The sequence below is a fragment of the Sander vitreus genome, chromosome 10 (genome assembly GCF_031162955.1).
Source record: "Sander vitreus isolate 19-12246 chromosome 10, sanVit1, whole genome shotgun sequence".
NCBI classification, from domain to species: domain Eukaryota; kingdom Metazoa; phylum Chordata; class Actinopteri; order Perciformes; family Percidae; genus Sander; species Sander vitreus.
The window spans coordinates 7,398,345-7,420,683 of NC_135864.1; the positions used below are offsets into that span (position 1 = coordinate 7,398,345).

A 22,339-nucleotide genomic window follows, 5' to 3' on the forward strand; every position below is an offset into this window, starting at 1 on the left:
TCGGTGAGAGATGCATGGATGAAAACCAAGCTGACATATTGATCTCTGGGCTTAATCTATGGTTGAGGAGAGCCTACATTACTTGGCAAACAAATGTCTGTCTTCATCGACTCATAGCTCTGTCTAAATACCCTTCATGAGCTACCATTACTGGGTCAAAGGGGAGGGGTATTAGATCATCGGCAAACTGATTAAGTCAACTCAAGTTAACTGTTTGTCAAGCCTCCGACAAACAGGATTGTCGCAAAGAGCTTTACAGAGGACGGGAGCAGAGATGTAAGTGACAACTTGCTCGTCACTTTTAAAGGGTAGGTTCAGATTCTATAAACTCAACCTTATTACAATACTCACAAGCAAAGATTCAGTAATCCTCTCGTTTTTAGAAACACATGTAACAAACACGTTGAATGTACAACAATTGGCAACAAGGCAACATACTGTATACAGTGGTGTCCCAAAACAGTGGAGAAAGGGTTAAAAACACCCAGCATATATCCAGAGACACATATACATACTGGGGCCCACGCACTAAAGTGTACACACACACACACACACTGAGTCATGCATGCACACACACACTCGTACAAACACACACCAGAATGTGGGAATCACTGCCCAGAACATGAAATATTCATCAGTCATAAAACTTTAATTCAATCTCTCTCTCTCTCTCTCTCTCTCTCTCTCTCTCTCTCTCTCTCTCTCTATGGGGGCTGCTGTATTCTATTTTGTGAGGTAAACACTTCCCCCACTGCCCCTGCAACAAAAAACAATAATAGATTTCATTAAAACCTCTTTTGCACAATTGTCCAAACGCACGAGCCAAAGCACATCATTAAGATGCCGCTACATTTCAGATGGAGGAAACCACTGTTCATGTAGTTCAAAATTACATTTCAAAAAGGAAGGTTTCTGGGTAGCAAAGAAAGGAGCGTCTGTGTTTAATACTGATGCTGAGTTTTAGAAGTCCCCTGTTATCAAAGTTATTGTCACTCAAAAAGTAGAAAAAAAAGTATAATCATACCAATGCCTCAATATAGTTCATAAAAAAAAGGATGCAAGTATATTTTTAGGTTGTATTATTACACTACAGCAATGAGTTTAGGTTCAATTTCAAGACAATAAACATTTTAACAACCAAAAGGCAGAACCACTATGGATCAAAGCTTGTACCTTACCTTAAATGATCGTACGTGATGGAGAAATGAATCAAAAAAGTAAACACTTTTGTTTCAGTTACACATGCTTACATAATGTCCCGTGTGTCTGCATTTCTTTCTGTATGGTATTATTAATGCAAAAGCCAGCCATTAGAATCCAATCTTCACATTAGCCTAAAACTCAAGAGAAAAATTCTTTAGATGTGATACATTTTGAGTTTGGGATTTGTTTCATTTTATTTAGAAAGTATGTGAATTGTTAAATAATTTTCCCAAAGATCAGTGTTAATTTTTTATCTTGGGTAAATCTTTTTAGTAAAGTGTTTTCTTTTTAATTTTATTTATATTTTTGGCAACACTATGGTTAAAAATTAGGAAGATAACATGGTTTCAGTTTATTATTGAAAGAGCAAACGCATCCTTCACCAAGTTCTTTGAGTTCCTAAACAGAACCCTAAAATGGTAATCATATTTAGTTGGGGAAATCTTAAGAAAACTGAAATATATGCTGATGAACATTTTACAGATACAGTAAGAAAACGGCAGCTTTGTGTTATGCTGTTTCAATACTTGTAATAGATATTCATATGCTGTTGGACAGATCATTTTTTGGGGAACATTTTAAGCCTTTATTTATAGGACAGCTGAAGACATGAAAGGGGAGAGTCAGACTCTGTATATGGGCGTGCGCTCTGCCAGGTGAGCTACCCAGGCGCCCCAGATCTTCATTTTAAGTTTATTGGCTAAAATACATGTGACTACAGCACTAAGAAATGCCATACAGCAGGAACAAGGTGGACCAGCCCTTTCTCTCTAGTCTTATAACAGCTAACAAGCAGAGGCTGAGTGTACTGCTGAAAAAAAAAATCCACAGTAAACAGTCTTCTCTGTGCAGACAACAAAATGTCAAATACATTATTATGTGACTTCAGCCCCACTATCACCACTTCCAAGATCAACCTTATGACTTTCACAGCTCTTCAAAACTAATTGCATTGTTTAGTTCTTTTGACCAAACGTAAAACAAGAGACTCAAATTGAGGCGTCCTTTTCGGCCGTCTCCCGGCGTGTGAGGCGTCCTTTCCCCGTAGGGTATTTCGTGCTGGCCACCATGAATTAAACGAGAAAAACGTTGTATCAATAGATTAAAAATAACATTATAATAATATAATAACATTTACACGAACTGCCATGAGACCGGGTTGGTATTTTATATATAAACAAACTATACAGTACATCTATTAATAAAACCTCACAGTACATCTTCCAGGTTTTGAGAGGAAGAGATAATCAAACAAAAGCCAATAGAAGCACTTTCAACACCAGCCGAATACTGCTGTTATTTCACAGAGGAAGAAAATCAAGATACTGTAAGTCTTTGTCTCGTTTTCTCAACATCTGCAGACCAGTTTCAGCTGAAAGGACCTCTATCATTTTGACTTTCCCAGAAGAAATCTGGGATGGAGAGGAAGAGAGAGAGAGGACAAACGTGTTACAAGAGTGAAGGAAAAACAGCAACGCAGAAAGACAGAAAGAGAGAGAGAGAAAGACACATCTCTAGTCACCCTCATCAAACCTCACGCCACGCGTGGATGGTGACTGCTTGGGCAGAGAGGGAAGCGGGAGGGAAAAGAGAGGATGGGGGAGGGGTGGGGTGAGACTCGGAAGTGTTGGGGATGGAGGGGGGCATGTCCCCTTGAGGCCAGCCCTCATCCCTTCTTCACCTCCATCCATAATTCAACAGGGTCACCAATCCCCCCCCCCACCTAGCCACACCGACCCCCAGGGCACAGCTCCGCAGAGAGGACACAACACGCAGAGGAGGAAGAGACAAAGACACCACCACGCAGCGCAAATAGTGGGCCAGTAAAACTGGGGGAAAAAATGCCAGAACTCAGTGGTGAGATGCATCATTTCCCTCTTAAGTTAAGTCAAACTCCAGTCGCACATATTGTGAAAGTGGAATATCGTCACACACTGCATGACATTTTGAGTGCTCAACCAGACGCCAAACACTTGATCACGGGATCCGCATAGAGTGAATTAACAGTTCACGCAAAGTATATACACACACACACACAGTCTGAGTATGACTCAGACCCCTGGTGAGCCAGAATCAATGGTAATGAGCGTGGCTTTTCGCTGTTTGGCCTTTGTTAATCGAGCTCTGATCTAAAAGAGGCAGCGATACCTGCTAGGCTCTCAGCAGCTCAGCTGAGGGAGGGGCAGATTATGATTAAGGGGGGGGGGGGGGTGGTTGGACTTCTTAAAATGAATCAATTTAACACACAGGGATGCAACTACAGTCTAAAAAATAAACAGGGTACCACCTTGCCACATGGGTGACTGCTTCTAAAATACATTAGCTGGGAGGGGAGCTTTAAAATCCTTCAAATGAAACAATCTGAGAAGCAGGCTTCCCCTACTCATAATGAGGGGTCATAAGTAGACATTGCTTCATTTTAAAGGGTCACAAGCTAAAAAGGTTAAGAACCCCTGCTCACAGAAGAACATCACAGTACCTCCAGTATTGGTACCAAATATTGCCAGGGCACGTAATAGGTTAATTATTGTTGCTAATCAGTTATAAACTGCAAATGGTAAATTGGCTGCATTTATATAGCTTTTTTATTCAGATCTATTTACAATTTGCTTCTCTTATTCCCATTCACACACCAACGGGAGCGAGCTACCATGCAAGGCGCTGGTCTAACCATCAGGGGCAATTTGGTGTTCAGCGACACTTTGACATGATGACAGGAGGAGCTGGGCATCAAACTGCCAACCCTGTGATCAGTAAACAGCGCACTCTACCTGCTGAGCCAGGACAGATTTTAGTTAGAGTATGGCACAAGGTGCTCACCAGAATTGGTAAAACAAGCAAAAATCTTGTTTTTTATTGTCAAAAAGATATATACAAAAAAGATATATACAAACGAAGATGAAAAAGAAATTTTTCATTTCATTTTGAATTGAATTTCTCATCGGATTTGGGAAGCTGTTACTGCCATTGTGAGTGTATGTATGTGAGTGTGTGTGGAAAGAATGGTTATTGAGGGATGAAAAAGTGCCACATAAACATTTAATACCTTAAGTAAAGCGGTGCAGGCCCTTTCATAGACTAGATGGATCTCCACCACTGTATTATATATAAATATGGATTTCTCCAAGTGTCAATAACTTTGCACTGTGAATGTGTTCTTCTGCATCTGTGTGTGTGTGTGTGTGTGTGTGTGTGTGTGTGTGTGTGTGTGTGTGTGTGTGTTTGTGTACTGTATGTCTGTTATTGTACACAAGCCAACACTTCTTCTACTGCCTCTATGTATTTGAGACCAGGTGTGCCCTCTCTTTGTGATTTTGTGTGTGTTTGTGCATGTTTGCAGAAGCATAGGCTTACAAGCACTCTTTCACTGCCTCACTGTTTGTGTGTTGTGTACAGCATGAGCTTACTCTCACTTTTACTGTGTGTAGTATGTGTGTGTGTGTGTGTGTGTGTGTGTGTGTGTGTGTGTGTGTGTGTGTGTGTGTGTGTGTGTGTGTGTGTGTGTGTGTGTGTGTGGTTTTCCAGGTGGAATTCTTCTTCTACTCATCTACAGTGTGTGGATGAAAATGCTATTCATTATTAATAAAACTAGAGAGAGAGAGAGAGAGAGAGAGAGAGAGAGAGAGAGACAGATAGTATGTCTCTCTCTTTCTCTCTCTCTCTCTCTCTCTCTCTCTCTCTCTCTCTCTCTCTCTCTCTCTCTGAACTCATCTTGTTGACCTTTCTGGAATGTTCTACTGTTAAAAGCTTGTGTTGCACTTCACTCTTCATTTTTTCATAAACTGCATGTTTGTCACCATGACTTGTAGCAAATATTTACAAATTTCATTTCAGAAAAACAAATCGCAGATGTGTCCGGAAAGAGACCTAAGACTTTCCCCAGAATACTTCAAATGTAATTCGGAATTTTGTAATTTCATTTATTACAAAACGTAGGTTCACAATCAAGTTGTGAATAATGCAATTTCACAGTCTACAGATTCTGCAGTATTCTTTTTTTCTCTTTAAATGGAAGACAATTCCATTTCTCCCCCAAAAAGCACATTGTGTTACACAAAATTTGGATTCTTCTTCTCAAGTTGTATGTTTTGTATGTGCAAACTATTTCTTAAAAAAGAAATCTGGTTTTTAGTTTCCCCTTCTCCACCATGTACACTTTTTTCAAACCTTGTCAAAGCGACAAAATAAGACAACCTGTATGAATGTGTGCAGGATCTAAAATTAGCTTTTTTCTTCTTAGCTTTAAACACACACTAAGCACTGAGCTATTCCTTCAGATGAAATTGATACGCGATGTAGTGATACAGTAATGAGTAGGTGTGCATGTATGCAGGGTCCAACATAACTTTTTTGTCAACTAGCTAAATGGCTAGTGAATGTTCAAATTTCAATCTCAATAGATTACCATTGTTTTTTTTGGCTGGTGAGTGAAACAAATCCACCAGCCACTTGCACAGTTTACCAGCATTTGGCTGTGAGATGGTACTAATTTTGAACCCTGTGTATGTGTGTGCACATGTCTGTTTATTGATGGGTATTGGTTAGAATGCACTGACATTTGACTATCAATGAAAATTAACAAGGTTCCACGGCCAATAGCATTGCTTTCAGTTGAAAGCAACTTTCTAACGTGTAGCTCTATCCAATCATACGCTAACTTTACTAAACGTCTTTCTGTTGTGCATTTTCCCTGTTCGCCAAAGTGACGGATGGCCTGACGATTTTACAAGCCACCACAAACAATTTACCCGCATCTGGCGGGTTCTAATTTCAGACCCTGAATGTATGCCATTTTTTCTGTCAATAAAACTAAACTAATTAGAAACTGTGATACTGACAGCATTTACCATCTAACCATGCAACAAACATACAATAACAACGACTGTACATTGGGCTTGTGGCGATTGGCGATCAGATCGTGTATCGACGATTGAAGGCATGATCGCCGATTGTTTTCCTACGCATATATTAAAGCAATTTTAACTAACTTACTATCAGAACTATCTTATCTAGAATTTGCGCCCACTGAGCCATGTTAATCAGCACGAGTGACGAGTGAATTTTAAATCCGAAACATTCATTACAAAGCAGTTTGCCCGTCTATTTTCCATGGATCTGACACCTGATGGGCTTTGCTTCTTTCGGACAGTCACCCAGCTTCCCTGTCTTCCTGGCTGCTGCCAGGGGACGGGAACTACATTTGGTCAGCCTGCACCGAATAACGTGACTGGGGGCTAAGATACAGTAGCTAACGTTAACGATCAAGTTCCCCTGGGGTGGAGCTTCCCCTCCAACTAAATAAACATTAGGAGACAGAGGAATAGCTAAATATTTGAAACGCTGATCAACAGAGAGCCGGAGAGTGAGAAGCCACCGCTTACTGCTAAACTAAAGTAGCTAACAGAGGTAATAGTGTGTAAACAACTGTGGGATTAGCGAGAAAGTCGCTAAAAGGAGCTCGCTACATTGGCGATTTTAGACCCTTTTTAGGGGGGCTCAACCCAAATTGAAACGTAAGCAACTAAAATTGCTGAATGTTAGAACATTGTGTCAAATCGTTCGTTATTACTGTGACTTTATAAAGTGTCAGTTTTAGTTCCATCATAGTGTAAATAGTGTCAAAAAACTTTAGCTGACGTTGTTCAGTAGCTAGCTAAGAAATTATTGGCTAATGAAATTACAGATTTAGCAGGGGGCTTAACACTTTTGCAAGGCACTGTATCCGTGTCACATTCTCATAAGGGGCTGAGCCCCCCTAAAAGTCTGATCCTAGAATCGTCCCAGGATCGCTATGAGTGCTTGAGATAACTAGTTAGTGTCACGTTAGGTTTAAATGTAAAATGGATAATTAGCCGCTGTAATGAAGAATATGACAAAATAACCGAAGCAAGAGGCTACCAACACATAGACACAGGACAGCCGAGCCGGTGTAGCCAGTTAAGCTACATGCAGCCTGTCAGACTGGCGATCAGATCGATCGGCGATCCTGAGTAACCATGATTGAAGAGATCACCCAAGCCTATTGTACATGTTTAGAATCACATACTGTACATATGCAAACATTAGATGGAGGAAAATGATAAAGGAAAGAAGGATGTTAAGGGAGAGACGGAGGGGGATAATAGGGAGAGGAGAGTAAAGAAGAGATGAAGGAGGACAATGTGGAAGAAGAAGTGAGGAAGGAAGAAAGGAATGATGAGGATACCAAAGGAAGAATGATTTGGGGGATAAACAAGCAGAGGAGAAGATGAGAGTTGAGAAAAGAAGGGAGAGCAAGAACAAAAGAGAGCAGGAGAATAAGAAGAAAACAGAGGAGTAAAATGCGGGAGAGAAAAAGATGGAGAAAAGGTGAGGAAGGAGGAATAGAGAGAGAAGAGGATGGCTGTTTGCAGCATCTATTGTTTCTCAAACTGGAAGGGGAAGCTGGTTTTGTTTCGCTCCGGGGCACACAGTGTTAAGAAACAGGAAGTCAGTGGACTTGCCCATCCTCACGGACAGCTGGTGCCCTCCGATAGCTGTTCCCTACTTCCTGTTAGCTACATACAATGGTACCCACCCTAATCCAGGCCACCTGGAAACCAAACCGACAGACCAATCTCCACATAGTCTGTGTACAAACTCTAATACTACATATGATATCATATTGTAGAAGCCGTGGATTTGTGAATTGGGTTTGTGTAGTGCCTATTAGGCCCACCTCACAATCCCTAAGACTAAATCACAGATTTATCGGTGATTAAACAGGTTCCAAGTAAAAACTGGTAAATGTGTTCATCTTCTCTTTTTTGCACTGTTCTTACTGCAAATATATCGGTATCAGTGTATTTGTCAGCTGATAAATGACAACTTGTACTATAGAAAATGCCAAATTAGGTTTGAGGTCATTTAGAAACAGTAATATTTTGCAGTTTTTTAACTCCAAAATATTCCACTCAATAGGTATCTCCCTCACAATTAGAAAATAGTATGGCTGTCAAATTTCAATTTCTATAGTGTGTAGAAAATTTTATAGAAAAATGTGTGAATCTGTCATTATTGCACAATTCCTCCAAGTACCTAACTAAAAAACTAAAAATCCCTATCCTTACTTTGATTACTCACTGACGTCCAGTGATCGCCGGTTAATGAGACAGCGTTTACAACACCCTGCAGCAGTTCCAGTGTGGCTGCTTTCTCCGTGTGGTACAGGCTGTGTATGGTGAAACTACTGTCCCCCTCGACGGCAACGAGACAGGTCAGAACATGCCAACCGTAGTACGTCTTTAAGACCCGAGTCCTCTACAATGCTGACAGGTCTGCAGTTAGTTGCCACCCGTTTCGCAAGAGCTGTAGTAATTTTTGGGGATTTGGTTTCATCCGCAGGTCGGCAAGTAGCACTCTCCAAAATAGTGCTTTGCCTGAGCCCGTTAGCATCAACCTGAGTCACGTTAACTGTACTACTATGCTTAGCTCCGTAGGTGGTAGCTCAAGCTTGACGTGCTTCGGTGATATTTTAATTCGGCTTTACACAACACGCATATGGCTTTCGACTTGTCTATGAGCCGTCCGAGAGTTTTGGAAAATAAAAAGCTCCATTCAGAGTTATTGCTGCTGTCTTTCTCCATCATGCCTGCAGCCTGCAGCAGCAGGATGTGTTACGAGGAAGTGGCAGCTTGATGATAAGTAACGGTGCTGCAAAGGGTCAAAATAGTAGCCTGTTAGGCACGGCGCAAAGCCCAGTGAAGTGTAAAATAAATTAATAAATGCCGGCATTGGGATTAATGCGATTAAAAAAAATTAATCGCATCGGCCCTTAATCGCAACGCGATTAACGCGTTAATGCTGACAGCCCTAGAAAATAGTAATAATATAGTATAATATATATATATATATATATATATATTTTTTTTTTTTTTAAATCTAAGGGATTAATGGATTAATATCAACATTGTATGTTTATGTGTTTAAGTTTTAAGAAATATTAATGATTTAGGGAAATTTTTTTCTTCTTCATTTAAAATCCTAAATATTGATATCATTATAAAAAAAATCCAGTATGGGTCCGGCTATCAAATTACACTCAGACAGCCAAGTTATGCAATCCACCGTCACTCTTAACTTCCAATATGCCCACACAGATGATGACCCTGTAAAAAAAGTATGCCAAGTTGTATTTTAAGATTTCTTTTCTAATTGCCATGCCTACTCTTTTGGTAACTGAGGAGTTAATTTGTTTTCAATTCTGAACTTACTGTGAAGAAAAGTTTTTAGCCATTAGTCATGTATTGTTAAAAGAAAGTCCAGAACACTTAATAGGACATTTTTATGGTAAATTATGGGCCCCTTCTGCCAGCGGCTAAACGTCATAGCTCACTGCTTCGCTGTCATGCCCATAATCCCAGTAAGGAAGGGACCTCTTGGATATTATTGCTATTAAAACTAGGTCGGGTTCAAGTCCCCTTCAGATAAAAGCAGAACTTAATAAACTTAACTATTTTCCAAAATTAAGACTTTTTTTATTTATTATTTCTTAGTTATTCTATACACAAGCAAACGCACCCAGGTGTTATTGCTTAAAAACACTGTTGACAGCACTCAATAAACAAAATTGACTTGGTGCAAGTAAGGTAATGGCACACAAGAAAATAGTAATGGCACACAATCATATTTTTAAGGAGAGAGTCCTCTGGTACCTCCTAATGTGCTTTACTTTCATGCCAGCAGGCTTTTTGTGAGAGAGTAGGCGTCAATTATTTCAGATATCGGATATTGTTTTAGAACGAAAAGGCTACGATTCCCGGCAGCCTCAGAAGAACCACATTATGTGTTTAAAAGGTCTATCTCTTTCTTCTCTGGTCAAACAGTGCAACAAAGCCACTGCTCACGCCTGCTGCTGTATATTTTCATCAGACTCTCAGATAAAATGCACAATGTGCTTACACCCACAGATCCACATATACTGCATTAAAAGATTGCCAGGAGAATAACAGAAATCAAAACTGGATTCACATCAATCTGGGCCTCTATTATGATAAGAAAATTATAAGGTCATATAGTTTCATTTTCTGTCTTTGTCTCTTGCTTGTTTAAAGTTCCCTTTGATGGTGATTCCTAATAGTTTTAATTGCATCAGTTTTTCAGTTACACCGCTTTTTTAAGGCTGAAATTTGCAGTATATCATGGTCTGATATTCAATATCCACTTAGCACAAAGAGCTGTAATTTGCAGCCGACATGTTTTCATAAGCTCTGCATGCTTAAAGGGAAGTGACTCATTTGAAATATTCATTGTCATAAAATGTTTAATATACCCTAAGAAATTACACAGCAAAATACATTTAATTATTGATGAAGAATGCACTTAAAACATAGGATTGAGATAATTCTATAAAACTTCAAAGTGCAATATGTTTCTGCAGTTTTCATGGTTAAGCCCTCATAATAACTAATAGATAGTTAATAACAGTTTACAAGCAGTACAGAGGAAAAAAACATAAACCAAAGGAACATGTCTTCTTTATTTTGTCTTGCAAATACATCAATAGGAACTGATAGGGGGTTTTCAACTACATATATACAAGGTGCTACTGGCTCGTCATGGGAATCGAGCGATTGCTTCTGATAATTGTTGGTGCTGGCTTGATCAAGCTCACTCAGAAATGCCGGGACATGGTAAAAGATTGATTAATCATTTAGCAACCTTACAGTATCGATATCTAGCTCCTATGATGAAACAAACATCCTGTTGTACTATTTGCTTGGTTGGCTTGTGAAGTAGCCACCACCATGTTCACCTCACTCAACTCTAACTCACACCATTGGCATCCGATCTGATTGGTTGCACAAACCACACACAGAGAGTAGAGGAGGCCAGTTGCAGAGAGGCAACGATAACAGGCTTATCGCTGGGTGAAAAATAGACACAAATAGAAAATCTCTTTATGTTCTGGCACTGACTAAACAATCAACTGGCCAAACTCCATGCCTTAATTGCCATCAGGGAGACGTTCCAGTTAGAAAGTGTATAAAATAACAAAAACACAACCAGCAATTAGATTTGATTCCCTTAATGATTATTTAATATCACTAAATGTGTACTTGTTTTAATGGCCAATTTAGGCAAAGTTGTCCAAGTTAGGACACAAGTACTGCAAACAAATGGCACAGACAAACTGCTTTAGTTAAGTGGAATAGTGGTCTCATGTCAAAATAGAGAGCTGCAACAGAATTGGGATCTCTCATGTCTTACTGGACACCAATGTGGTGGGTGCAGGATATTTTTACTATTATCCATGTGGAAGCAGGAGAGGCTAGTTGTATTGGTCTTACAGTAAACCCAGTCAAAGTCAGAATGGTTGTTTAACTTTGATGTCTTAAAGTTGGCTAGTTTATTAGCATTCACTTTAGTTTCTCTTGGTGGTAACAGTTCTGCTTTTGTTTTTTTACTAATTAATAAACTATAGAGTTGTAGACGTAAAGGTTTAAAAGTCTGATTCTGTAAATCATGTGAATATTCATGTGAACATTTTAAAATAGGCGCTGTATTCTGGATCTGGTTTATATTTACTTGTGGTATCCTGTAAATCCATCCAGGCTGGGCATATTTGTATGCGTGACACAATAATAAAAAAAGTCACCATTATTAACATTAACATTATTAATGTGCATAGGATTACAGTACCAAATAGAGGTAGTTTCAGATTAGTTTGCCTGGAATTATAGATGTATCTGTACTTAGTTACATACTGTACATTTTCTTTAAATCTCTCTCTCTTATCTCTCATCCATATCAGATCTGCAAATAGCAAGAGTAACACTGCTGCTCTGACGTCTGACCTTCCAGCATTTTGTTTACTGGTTGCTATGGGAAACAACATAAACCATCAGAGAGAAACAGGGAAATTATCCATAACTTTTCTATGCACTTTTACTTCATAATGTCTCAAATTGAAGTTGTTTGTTTTTGTTTTTCACATTTAAAAGGCATGTATTAAGGCTTATTTTCAGTTGACATCTTCTAAAGGTGGATTATTAAACAGTTGAGTAACTGTAATGGCATTTCTTTAGATTTAGAAAACATCTGTAAGGGCTACATGCTTCTCATTTTCCATGAAGGATGGGGCAGACAGGATTTCAGAGGAAAACATTGTTATAAGTGGGAGTGTTCAGAGAGGAGTGGGATCGTGGATCAGGCGGTAATGGTCGGAAATCCTACAGAAGCGGACAGACGATGGTTTAGAAGAAAAACAGTCCTGTGTTGGACCTCTAGATTAAAACTTACTGACAAAGACATACAAAGACTTTTTTGTGTTACCACAGAATGAAATGAGCACTTTGAGTACACAGCCTCATCAAAACCTGTGTGCTATGAGCTTCACAAAGCTGGTTTTGAAAGTCTGCAGTCATTCAGAAGCTGCCTGTATCCAAGGTTGCCTAACACAAGGTTAGAGACACTAAACTTAGATCACCAAGCAATGGGAAAAAGTAATTAATTCATTTAAAAGCAGCTCCAGGAAGTGAATCACCTTGCACAACCTCACCGATCAGCATCTTTAAACACTTTTGAACCTTTTCTGGTTTCCACGGACACCCATAAAAAAACTCAAGGCTGTCCTCCTTTAAAAAAGGTCCAATATTTTACATTACACGTTGAGAATTCAATGACAGCAATCTAACAAAGAATGAAAGTGCTGTTTGTTGGTTAATTGATTAGTTGATTGACGTAAAATAATAATTTAAAATAAAAATAAAATGGCCTCATTTGAAGTCATCACTTTTGGCGCTGGAAAGTTGTAATGGCATGGGCCATTTCACAATTTTTTAGCATTTTATAAACTAAAAAATAATCCATAATGAAATAATTTGTACCAGCCTGAGGCAAAAATCGTTTAAAGTAGATGTTTGTTATTGAGATACTGCAGAACACTTACATTATTTTGCCTGCTCACATACATTCAACAGATTTCTACACCCTCCCTGTGCTTTACTTATGACTCATTGTTTGTTTCTCTGAAGGGTTTGCTTTCCTACTCTGCATTTCTCTCTTTATCGTTCTACCTTTGGCCAAAACAGTTAAACACATAGATGCTTGATTAGCACATTGTCAACTGTCAATAATGTCATAAAAATACCACAAGCATAGTTTACAATAGATGGCGAACTATCCAGGAACAGAACAAACAGCAAAATGTTTGTGACTACATATTTTGGTTTAAATCTATAATTTCTCCTCTCTTCCTCTCTCTCTGTCTCTCTTTGCGGCCGACCCAGCACTGTGGTTCCCAGGCTCGGCACGACTGTCAATCAGCAACAGCCTACATCTCAGCGCTGCAGCTGAGCCAGGGCCGCATCATCCCGCCTGCCAATCACCGCTCTACACCTTCAATCCATCCTATCCATCTCTCTGTAAAGCAGCCTCGCACAGCACCCCCCTTCCCCCCCCTTCCTTTCAAAACAACTCCCTCCACAGAAGCATCCACCTTTAACTCTCACACCAACACACACACACATTCATTTACACATGCACATTAATACACAAACATTCGCCATCACTCGAAAAGAGAAAACACACTCCCAAGATACAGATACGGAGGCATAGATACACACACGAGCACACGCACAAACAGACAGGCAGGCCCGACACTGCACCACTCCCATACCTTCATTTGGTGCTCCACCTCTCCTTCTCTTCATTCCACCACCCAATTCAATAACACAGCGTCCCTCCAACAAGCCCTTCCCAGACATCCGCTGTCAATCTTTTATTCAACAGAAAGGGAGTCAGATCGCAGCACTAGACTTATCCTTCCATCTCAGACCTCCATTCAGGTTCTTTCACACAAATACTGTATTAACTCTCACTGTAAACATAATTTAGATCATATTTAGGGCCAGTGCATACTGGGTTTAATACTGGGCTGAGACTGGTTAGTAATATCATTAAGATAGTAGAGGTCCGGACTCACACTAACATCATTATACAATTATATATAATAATAATAATAGACACACTGGACATCATTGTGGTGTATCTTACACCGGTATTTATTGTTTATTGTCATTAATGTCTAATATGTTTGTTTGTTTGTATGTATGTATGTATGTATGCACCCAATTACCAAGGCAAATTCCATGTAGTGCCACTACTGTGGCAATAAACTGCTTTCTGATTCTGATTTTCAGAACTGGAGACTTAATCATAGGAATGTCTTTATTAATATGAAGTCACATAACTACATGTGATGTGAAAGGGTTCATTTGCACTGATGCAACAACAAGGAATTCCCATGCAATCCTGCAGCTATTTAGCCTCTTTTAGTTCATTGTTTTCATTTTACAGCATCTTTATGGCATCAATCCTGTTTTCCTCCAGAGTATACCTTTGATAAGTAGCAGCACATGATGTCTTTTGCTGAATACAAGACTGAAGCCCAAAATAAACTTCAAAATGATATGAAATCTGTAAAGAAGTAATGTTTTACTGTATGTGTAAGATACAAACAGACTAAACTATGACTTGCTAAACTACTAATTATTATATTGCCGCTATGTGCAAGACTGGCCTAAGAAAATAAATAAAACATAATGTGTTTATTGATTAAAAACGTTCCGGATTTAATTCATAGCACCAAGCAAGTCCCTTGTTAAGCTTACTTCACGGCAGAGGCCGTTTTGTTGGTCCGTTCACACGTATTAAAGCTGTTTCCCCCATGTTTTCTTCCTCCTCATTATGTCTTCATGCTTGCTTAAAGAGTATTAGCTGTGGTCATTTTATCGCTGCAATAATTGCGTGCTGCAATGCAAGAATAACTAGATGAATTGTAAATGTGTTCAATCACTTTTGCAGTTTGCCCTGAATCAGCCCACTAAACATGAAGAGTTTTCCCTCCCTTGTTTGAACTACTTCTAAAATGAGCCTTGCTCTTTGATTGCATCATGGAGTGCAGCTTTCATCAGATGCCTCATGGATTGCAGAGCCAGACAAGGTACTGGGGCGAATGTTAAGGCCATGGCAATTGGGGGTATAATTAGATAAAGTTTCTGAATATTCGGTGTAGAAAACAATAATTGGCCTGCACCAATGGAGAATTGTTTTAAACATGTACAGGAGTACACAAACATGCACCAAACCACTCTCCCTCCAAAGATGAAAAATGACGCACACATTAAAAACATTACTTTTTATCAAAGCAATATACTGTCATAGCAATAAGAGGCTTTAATAAGTTTTATTTCCAAAGACGCTATATAATATTATGACATACTGGAGACTACAAATTCTCACTGCTCACATTTAGTGCTCTTCAAATCTTTGCAAGAACAAGGTGAGGCAAGAAATAATGCAATCTGTCTGGATAAGCTGCTTATGTCGTCTTCTGACATGGTTATTGTTACTGATACATGTAGATTACAATTAGACACAACAGACGATCTGGTGAAGTTTGCTTTTCATTAGTGACACAGGGTGTTTCAGACAGCAACCACATGCTCTGGCTCTTAAGACAAATCAAATCTCTGCCATTTCACAGTTTTCTGTCTCAGTCTCTAGTTTGATGGTCGAACAGTCAATTACTGTTACATTTAGTGATATACTAGCCACAGCAGTCAATGACAAATACCCTGCATTTGAGAATAAGATAGCAACTAATTATCATTTTGTTTATCTGTTATTATGTTAATTATATTTGATTAATCATATTCAGTTTACATTTATGTTAAACAGAGAAAAGCAGCAAATTCTCCTCAGAATCTGTGAAAGATTGGCTTTTTTGCTTGATAATTTAGTTCAGTTCTCAATTGATTGACTTATTTTCTGTTAAAAACTAATTGTTTAATCTACTAATTGTTTCAGTACTACATAATGATATACAGTCTAAAGCCACAGTGTGGTGGATTTATCATGGATGAAAGCAAGAGTAGGACTAATGGGGGTAAGAGAAAGGTTGCTGGTTTGAATCACACAATCAAAAGGAAAATAAACTGTAGCTGGGAAGTTCACAAGACATTCTCTCAACACATCTGTTTAACTAAAACTTCATTTTTTATGTTGTTTGTCTGTGTTCATTGTTCTGTCTGAAAAATGCCAATTACAATTTCCCTGAGCACGATGTGAAGTCTTCAAATTACTTATTTTGTCCTACTAACAGTCCAAAACTGCAAATTTCCAATTCACAAACATATAGCACAGAAAGGAAGCACATCCTCACATTTTGAGAAGCAGGATAGAAAGGGAATATTTGGCGCTTTTGCTTGATAAATGACTTAAATGATTCATAGATTATCAAAACTGACCAAGTTGACAAAGAGCTTTCTGTCTATATCAACTTATTGGTCACCCCTTGTTCAAGGGTCAGAAGTGATTTAAGCATAAAGAATTGGAGGCTCATGCAGGACGTAAATGCGTTACTGTTCGTCCTCCAACAATCAACACGCAGGCATTTCCAATATGATTTATTTGCTCTGAGAGGCCACAATGAAAACCGGCTGGAGACGAGTTACAAAAAACCTTAGCACAGGTCCATGCAATAAAAAAAACAGATTAGGTAAATTGGCTCTTTTTTATTTTTCCTACGCTGGACATTATGAAATTAGAGCACCTCAAACTGGAGTGAAATGATTGTTTTCTTGTAATTATAGTATAAGCTACAGTATGACTCAAAACATTATATTATTCAGTTTCAACAAGGATTGGAGTTCTTACCCTTATACCGCCATACATTATACAGAAAGTGTCTCTGTGGAATAATAAATACATTATGATTGTTTCGATGGGATATTAAATAAACATTTTAACAAAAATAACCTCAAATATATGGTTTTACATGCCGTATAATAACCCACAAATATAAAGACTCGCCCTTTTCATTCGGTTGGTATGTTTGAAGATTTTAAAGCTATGAATATTCTGTCTTTAGTTTAGAAATGCCAAAACAAATTGTTGTTTAATACTGGACACAATCTCTATAATGTTAAGCACACTTTTTACACTACAGCACTTCAGCTTTAGGATTCAAATCTAGAATCTATACTGCTGCATACTGAGTTTTTAAACATGTTGTTCTACTTAGTACAACTGTGTGAAGACACACTGAAAAATGTTAAAACCTTTTCTTTTGTTGCAACTCATCCAACATATGGATGGCCACTGGTAACCACTCTCCACCTCCCACACCCTCACATCTCCAGTGTGGTCAGTGTTGTTCTGACCTGTGTGGCTTTAACTACACATGCGCTTTCACAGGGCTGCTAGCAAAGATTATTTCAGAGTAAGGCCACTGGCGGTCACATTTACATTTCATATGTTAGGCAGTTAGCTGATGCTCTTGTACAGAGTGACAATGAGCAGAGTGAGCTTACATTTCTGGACTGCCAACAGTAAAATATAGAAGAAAAAAAAACAAAGGATGCAAGAGTCCAAAGCTCCCTGATAACACACAGGACAGACATTTCCGTGCCACAAGAATGATTCTGTGTAATAGAAAAGGTGAAGAAACAAGCTTCAGAGAGAAAAAGTAGTTCTACCTAAAAGCAACATATTCAAGTACTGCAACTGTCTAACACTGATAAAAATGCTGAGCCAAATTTTAGTAAATTACGTCGGTACTACCGAGGACCGATTCACGTTAAACCAAGCAGTGCCAAATTTCGGTACCTGAGAGAGCGAGCTTCTCTGTCCTCTCTGCATGTTTCACAGACAGCTCAGCTCAGCTCGAACACACACGCAAAGGTGCGGTGCGAGCAAGTCTACGTCGCTTCGGCAGTTTGTTTAGGTCACTGTGAGTCCTGGCAATGCCGGTAAAGCGTGTGGTTACAGTTTTCAAAACTTCACACAGACAGCGTTTGCTGCAATATAATATAATGGCGAGATTGCAGTGCAGTTATCTTTTCACTTCCGAGACAGACAGGCACAACAGCGTTCAGTATGCCCTGGTGACAGACTGACAGGCTGAGGTTGTTGGGTAAGGAAAGGCAACTTTATATATAAAGTTAATTTATATTTGAAAATAAAACAGGCTAAAATAGAATAAGACACAAATACAAGAATAAAAGTCACAGTGCAGTGTAAAAAATGTATAATTATTTGATTGATCTGTGGTCAAGGTAGTGGTCATACAACTATCTTACAATATTTAGTTTTGAAAAGGAAGCAACGTTAAAGTTGTTGGTATATCTATTTATTTAAGTTAAGTTCATTTATTTTACTACTTTGCAGTTTGCACAATAAAAAAAGTTTACATTATGTAACTGTTTCATGCATTCTAATGTCCTTCTTATATTATATAATGTTGTGGAACCAAGCAAACCATTTAGTAATCAAAGCTTATAGTAAACATGATGACATTAAAATGTTTTTGTATGGTACTCCTCACAGTAGAATAAGCCATTATAAACCTATATAAAGGCCCAGAGTCTTAAAAAATACAAATACCGCCCAGCACTAGTTGCAGCCATATTTACTTATTTCTTTACATTTTCTTTCAGATAAGAGCAGAGTTAGCTGCAACAAAATTACTGTAGCAAAGTGTGTTGACGTAACTTAAAATACGGAACATAAAAAGTAAACCAAAAATCTGTAATAAAAACTGTCTTGTTTACTATGCCTAGTTTTCTCACTTCTAATATGAAGCCAGCAGTGGACTCTGGATGAATTTGTCTATGGTGTCATCATTTATGGAAAGTTAACAAATACGTAATTCTCCCCAAAAACCTTCAGTAACCTTGACAAACACACTGAAGTCCTCCTACCTGCTGAATCATTGCACATTGTTCAATAGCAAGAGCTAAAATTAACAACATAACATAGCCCTGAGCAGTGGCCAAAATAGCCTACTGGAATGTATATAGCAATCACTTGCTTTGTGATATATTGTACAGTTGTTCTCTATATATAATGTTTCAAAATGCAAAGCATAGACAGACAACATCATCACTTTCAGGAGGTGTCATTCTTAGTTGTTCTTTTGAGTCAAATATTTAGCTGGGTACATTTAAGGGTGGTGGATTTTTCCTGGATGATATGTTTGTGTGTGTGTGTGTGTGTGTGTGTGTGTGTGTGTGTGCATGTGTGTAGCTTAGCACACCTGAATGTGAATCGAGGAAGGCTTGCGGCTGGCGGTGAGTCATCATCGCCATGGTGTTAAGCCTCCCGTTCCCGGGGGAACAGGGTTACCGTCTCTACACCACTGGGGATTTTTATTTTTACATTTGAAAAGCAAAACGGGGCCCCGCTCACAACAATCCTCTACTTTCTCTCTTCCTCCTCCATGACTGGGCTGAATCACACACATACAGTACACACACACACACACACACACACACACTAACACAGCAGAAACCCTACACATCTGCTCATTTCAGAGCACCCCGTCCTTATCTGTGTCTGTGTGATATTCAATATGTTTCAGATATCAAAACACAAACCAATGCAGATAAGATGAAGGGGACAATATCACAAACTCAATAACAGCCTCTGCTCTGTCATTTGTCGCTGAAGACCACATACTGTGGCTGTACTTGGTGTTTTTAACTTGAGTTATTTGTACACGAAATCAAGTGTTGAGAATGTTTCCTGAAACTCAGGCCCTCGCAAAAAACAACACTGAACAGGAGCCTATGAGAATATAAGAAATCTTCCTACCTAGATATTTAACTCTGAAGCTTAGTAGTTAACCATTTGTAGATTCGTAGGGATTTACTTTGTGTAACTATTTATATCGTCGTTATTACACAAACAAGATACGTGTTAATTAGTGTGCTTAAGAAGTATTTTTGAACTTTGCACAGAGCCAGGCTAGCTGTTTCCCCTTGCTTCTAGTCTTTATACTAAGCTTAGCTAATTGCCTCCAGCTTCATACCTAACTCACTCACATGAGAGTGGTCCTAATCTTCCCATCTAACTCTCAGCAAGAAAGTGCATTTCCCAAAATGTTGAACTTTTCTTTTAAAACTGACATGATTTTCATAACAGGACTAATATGAATATAAAACTCAGTCAGTAGCCTATAGGACACCACCTACTAGTGGTAGTATAAAGTTGAAAAGTGTCAAGAGCCACTGTTCCCCCACTGTTAATTACCATTTAAAAAAAGTATTTTAACGATATCCTTAATGTTCTTTAACCTAGAAACAAGGTAGTAACTTGATAATGAGGCTACTATAGGTTTATGTTGTGGCCATCAGTTTTAATTATTTTGTTTCTACGGTTCATGTTTTATTCTGTTAGTTTGGTATAGTAGTTGGCTCTAAATACTACAGTACCAATGAGCCTCAGCCACCGTTGCTATAGAGAGGCGCAAAATCAGAGCTGTAGCAAATTCTTGGCTGTTGCAGTTGGCAACAAAACACCATATTTGCCAAATGAATACGAAATGACTCAGAGTTTAAAACTGAACTGATTTAAACTTCTAAATGTTTTATAATAATTTTATGAAGTGCAAATCTTTAATCTTAAAGGTGCAATATGTAATACTGATAGCTAGTTTAAAATAGTTACTGCAGTCCAAATTCAAAATACTGGAGAGAGTTGTCTCCCCTGGCCCATCCTCCCCAGAGGTTGCCAGGCTGAGACCGGAGCATTCAACAATGTTGTTAGACGTTTGTCTCACACAGCCAGACATTACTCCACAGCACAGCGGAGTAGCTAACGTTAGATGCTGGCTATAGTGTATATTTATCATAAAAGCCCGTGCTCACACGGAGCTCTCCACCCGCCGGACAGATACTCTTTCTCGGCTTAGAATTACGGTAGGAACCACTAAAAACCCCACAACCTCGCTGTCCTCTCCACCCACTGGAAAGATACTCTTTCTCGGCTTAGAATTATGGTAGAAACTGCTAAAAAACCATCAACCTCACCGCCTTCTCCACCCGACAGACAGACACACTTCCTCGGCTTAGAATTACGGTAGCAACAGCTTAAAATACCACTACCTTGCTGTCTTTTTCCACCCTACTGAAATCTACACTTTATTGGCTTAGAATTAAGGCAACAATCGCTAAACACACTGTAAACTCACGGTCCTCTCTTCCCGATTTACAGCCATCCTTTCTTGGCTTAAAATAACTCACCGTTGTCTGCTACGGCCGCTGAACATGCTACACGTTGTAAACAGCCGTGGCCCGCTTGTCTGGTCCTCCGGTAACGTTAGCTAACGTTAGCAGTTATGGCAGGTTAGCATGGCAGCGTTAGCCAGGACCAGTCGGGATCACTTTACTATCTGTGTCTCAACTGATTTTGCGGGTAACCAACAGTACTATATAGTTCAATGTGAGTACACAAATGTTGAAATTATATAAAATTCCCATCCCTAGTAGCCGTGATAAATTAGCCTGAAGCTAATGCTTACATGTTCAGGAGGAAATTAGCCAACTCTGCGTCTTTTTGGGCTCTAAGCTGTCTCCATCTTTCAAGTACATCTCCAATAACTCCGAGCTGTTTTTAGGTCGGATAGAATCTATCTCCGTTGATCCCGTTCATTTGTTTGCAGCTTCCGTGGCTGTACTACAGCTGTAGCGCGCTGGGTTTACGTTTTTACCGGTATATCTGGCAACCCAGCCTGGCTGTCAAACTGGGCCAACACACAGGCCATAACACAAACATACATTCCGTCACGGAATGGAAATTTCAAAAGGAGAAAATACTGGCAATAGCATTATTGTCAGAGAAGATAGTATTTCAACTTAGCATGTTTCCTTAATATCTGATGATGCATTGTGGTCATGTTTGGATTTAATACAGTAAATATATTACATATTACACCTTTAAGCTCACTGTTAATATCACTCTTACATTTTAAGTTTAGGATGGGATGTTTGCCATCAAAATGCTCCTTGGGAGTTGTGGTTGACTTCTCTCTTAATGTTTTTACTGTGTTGTACGTTTGACTTTTTACTAAAAACCCAGATATATTGTATTGCACCGGCTCTTCTTTTGTTCTGATTATTTAACAAGGAGAGATCCAAGCCTTGAGGTGCTTCAACTGCGCCTAACACTTTCTATGCAGAAAAGGAACACAGCATTTACATCTGGAACCCTGGAAGCCTGCCATAACTCCTCCAACTTCTCAACTCTATTAAAAATGAAACATTTCTATACAGCTATAGTATCAGGTTGTACTGCACTCCTCTTGGTAAAAAGTGCCAATATAGCAACACACTTG

At 39.0% G+C, this 22,339-nt stretch overlaps 1 protein-coding gene across 4 annotated transcripts in view; it reads right to left on the reverse strand.

The window, feature by feature from the left end:
- The window catches only part of ldb2a (LIM domain binding 2a), an 87,634-nt gene that overhangs the window by 43,290 nt on the left and 22,005 nt on the right, over window positions 1-22,339 (reverse strand). The gene's annotated exons all lie outside the window — the stretch shown is intronic.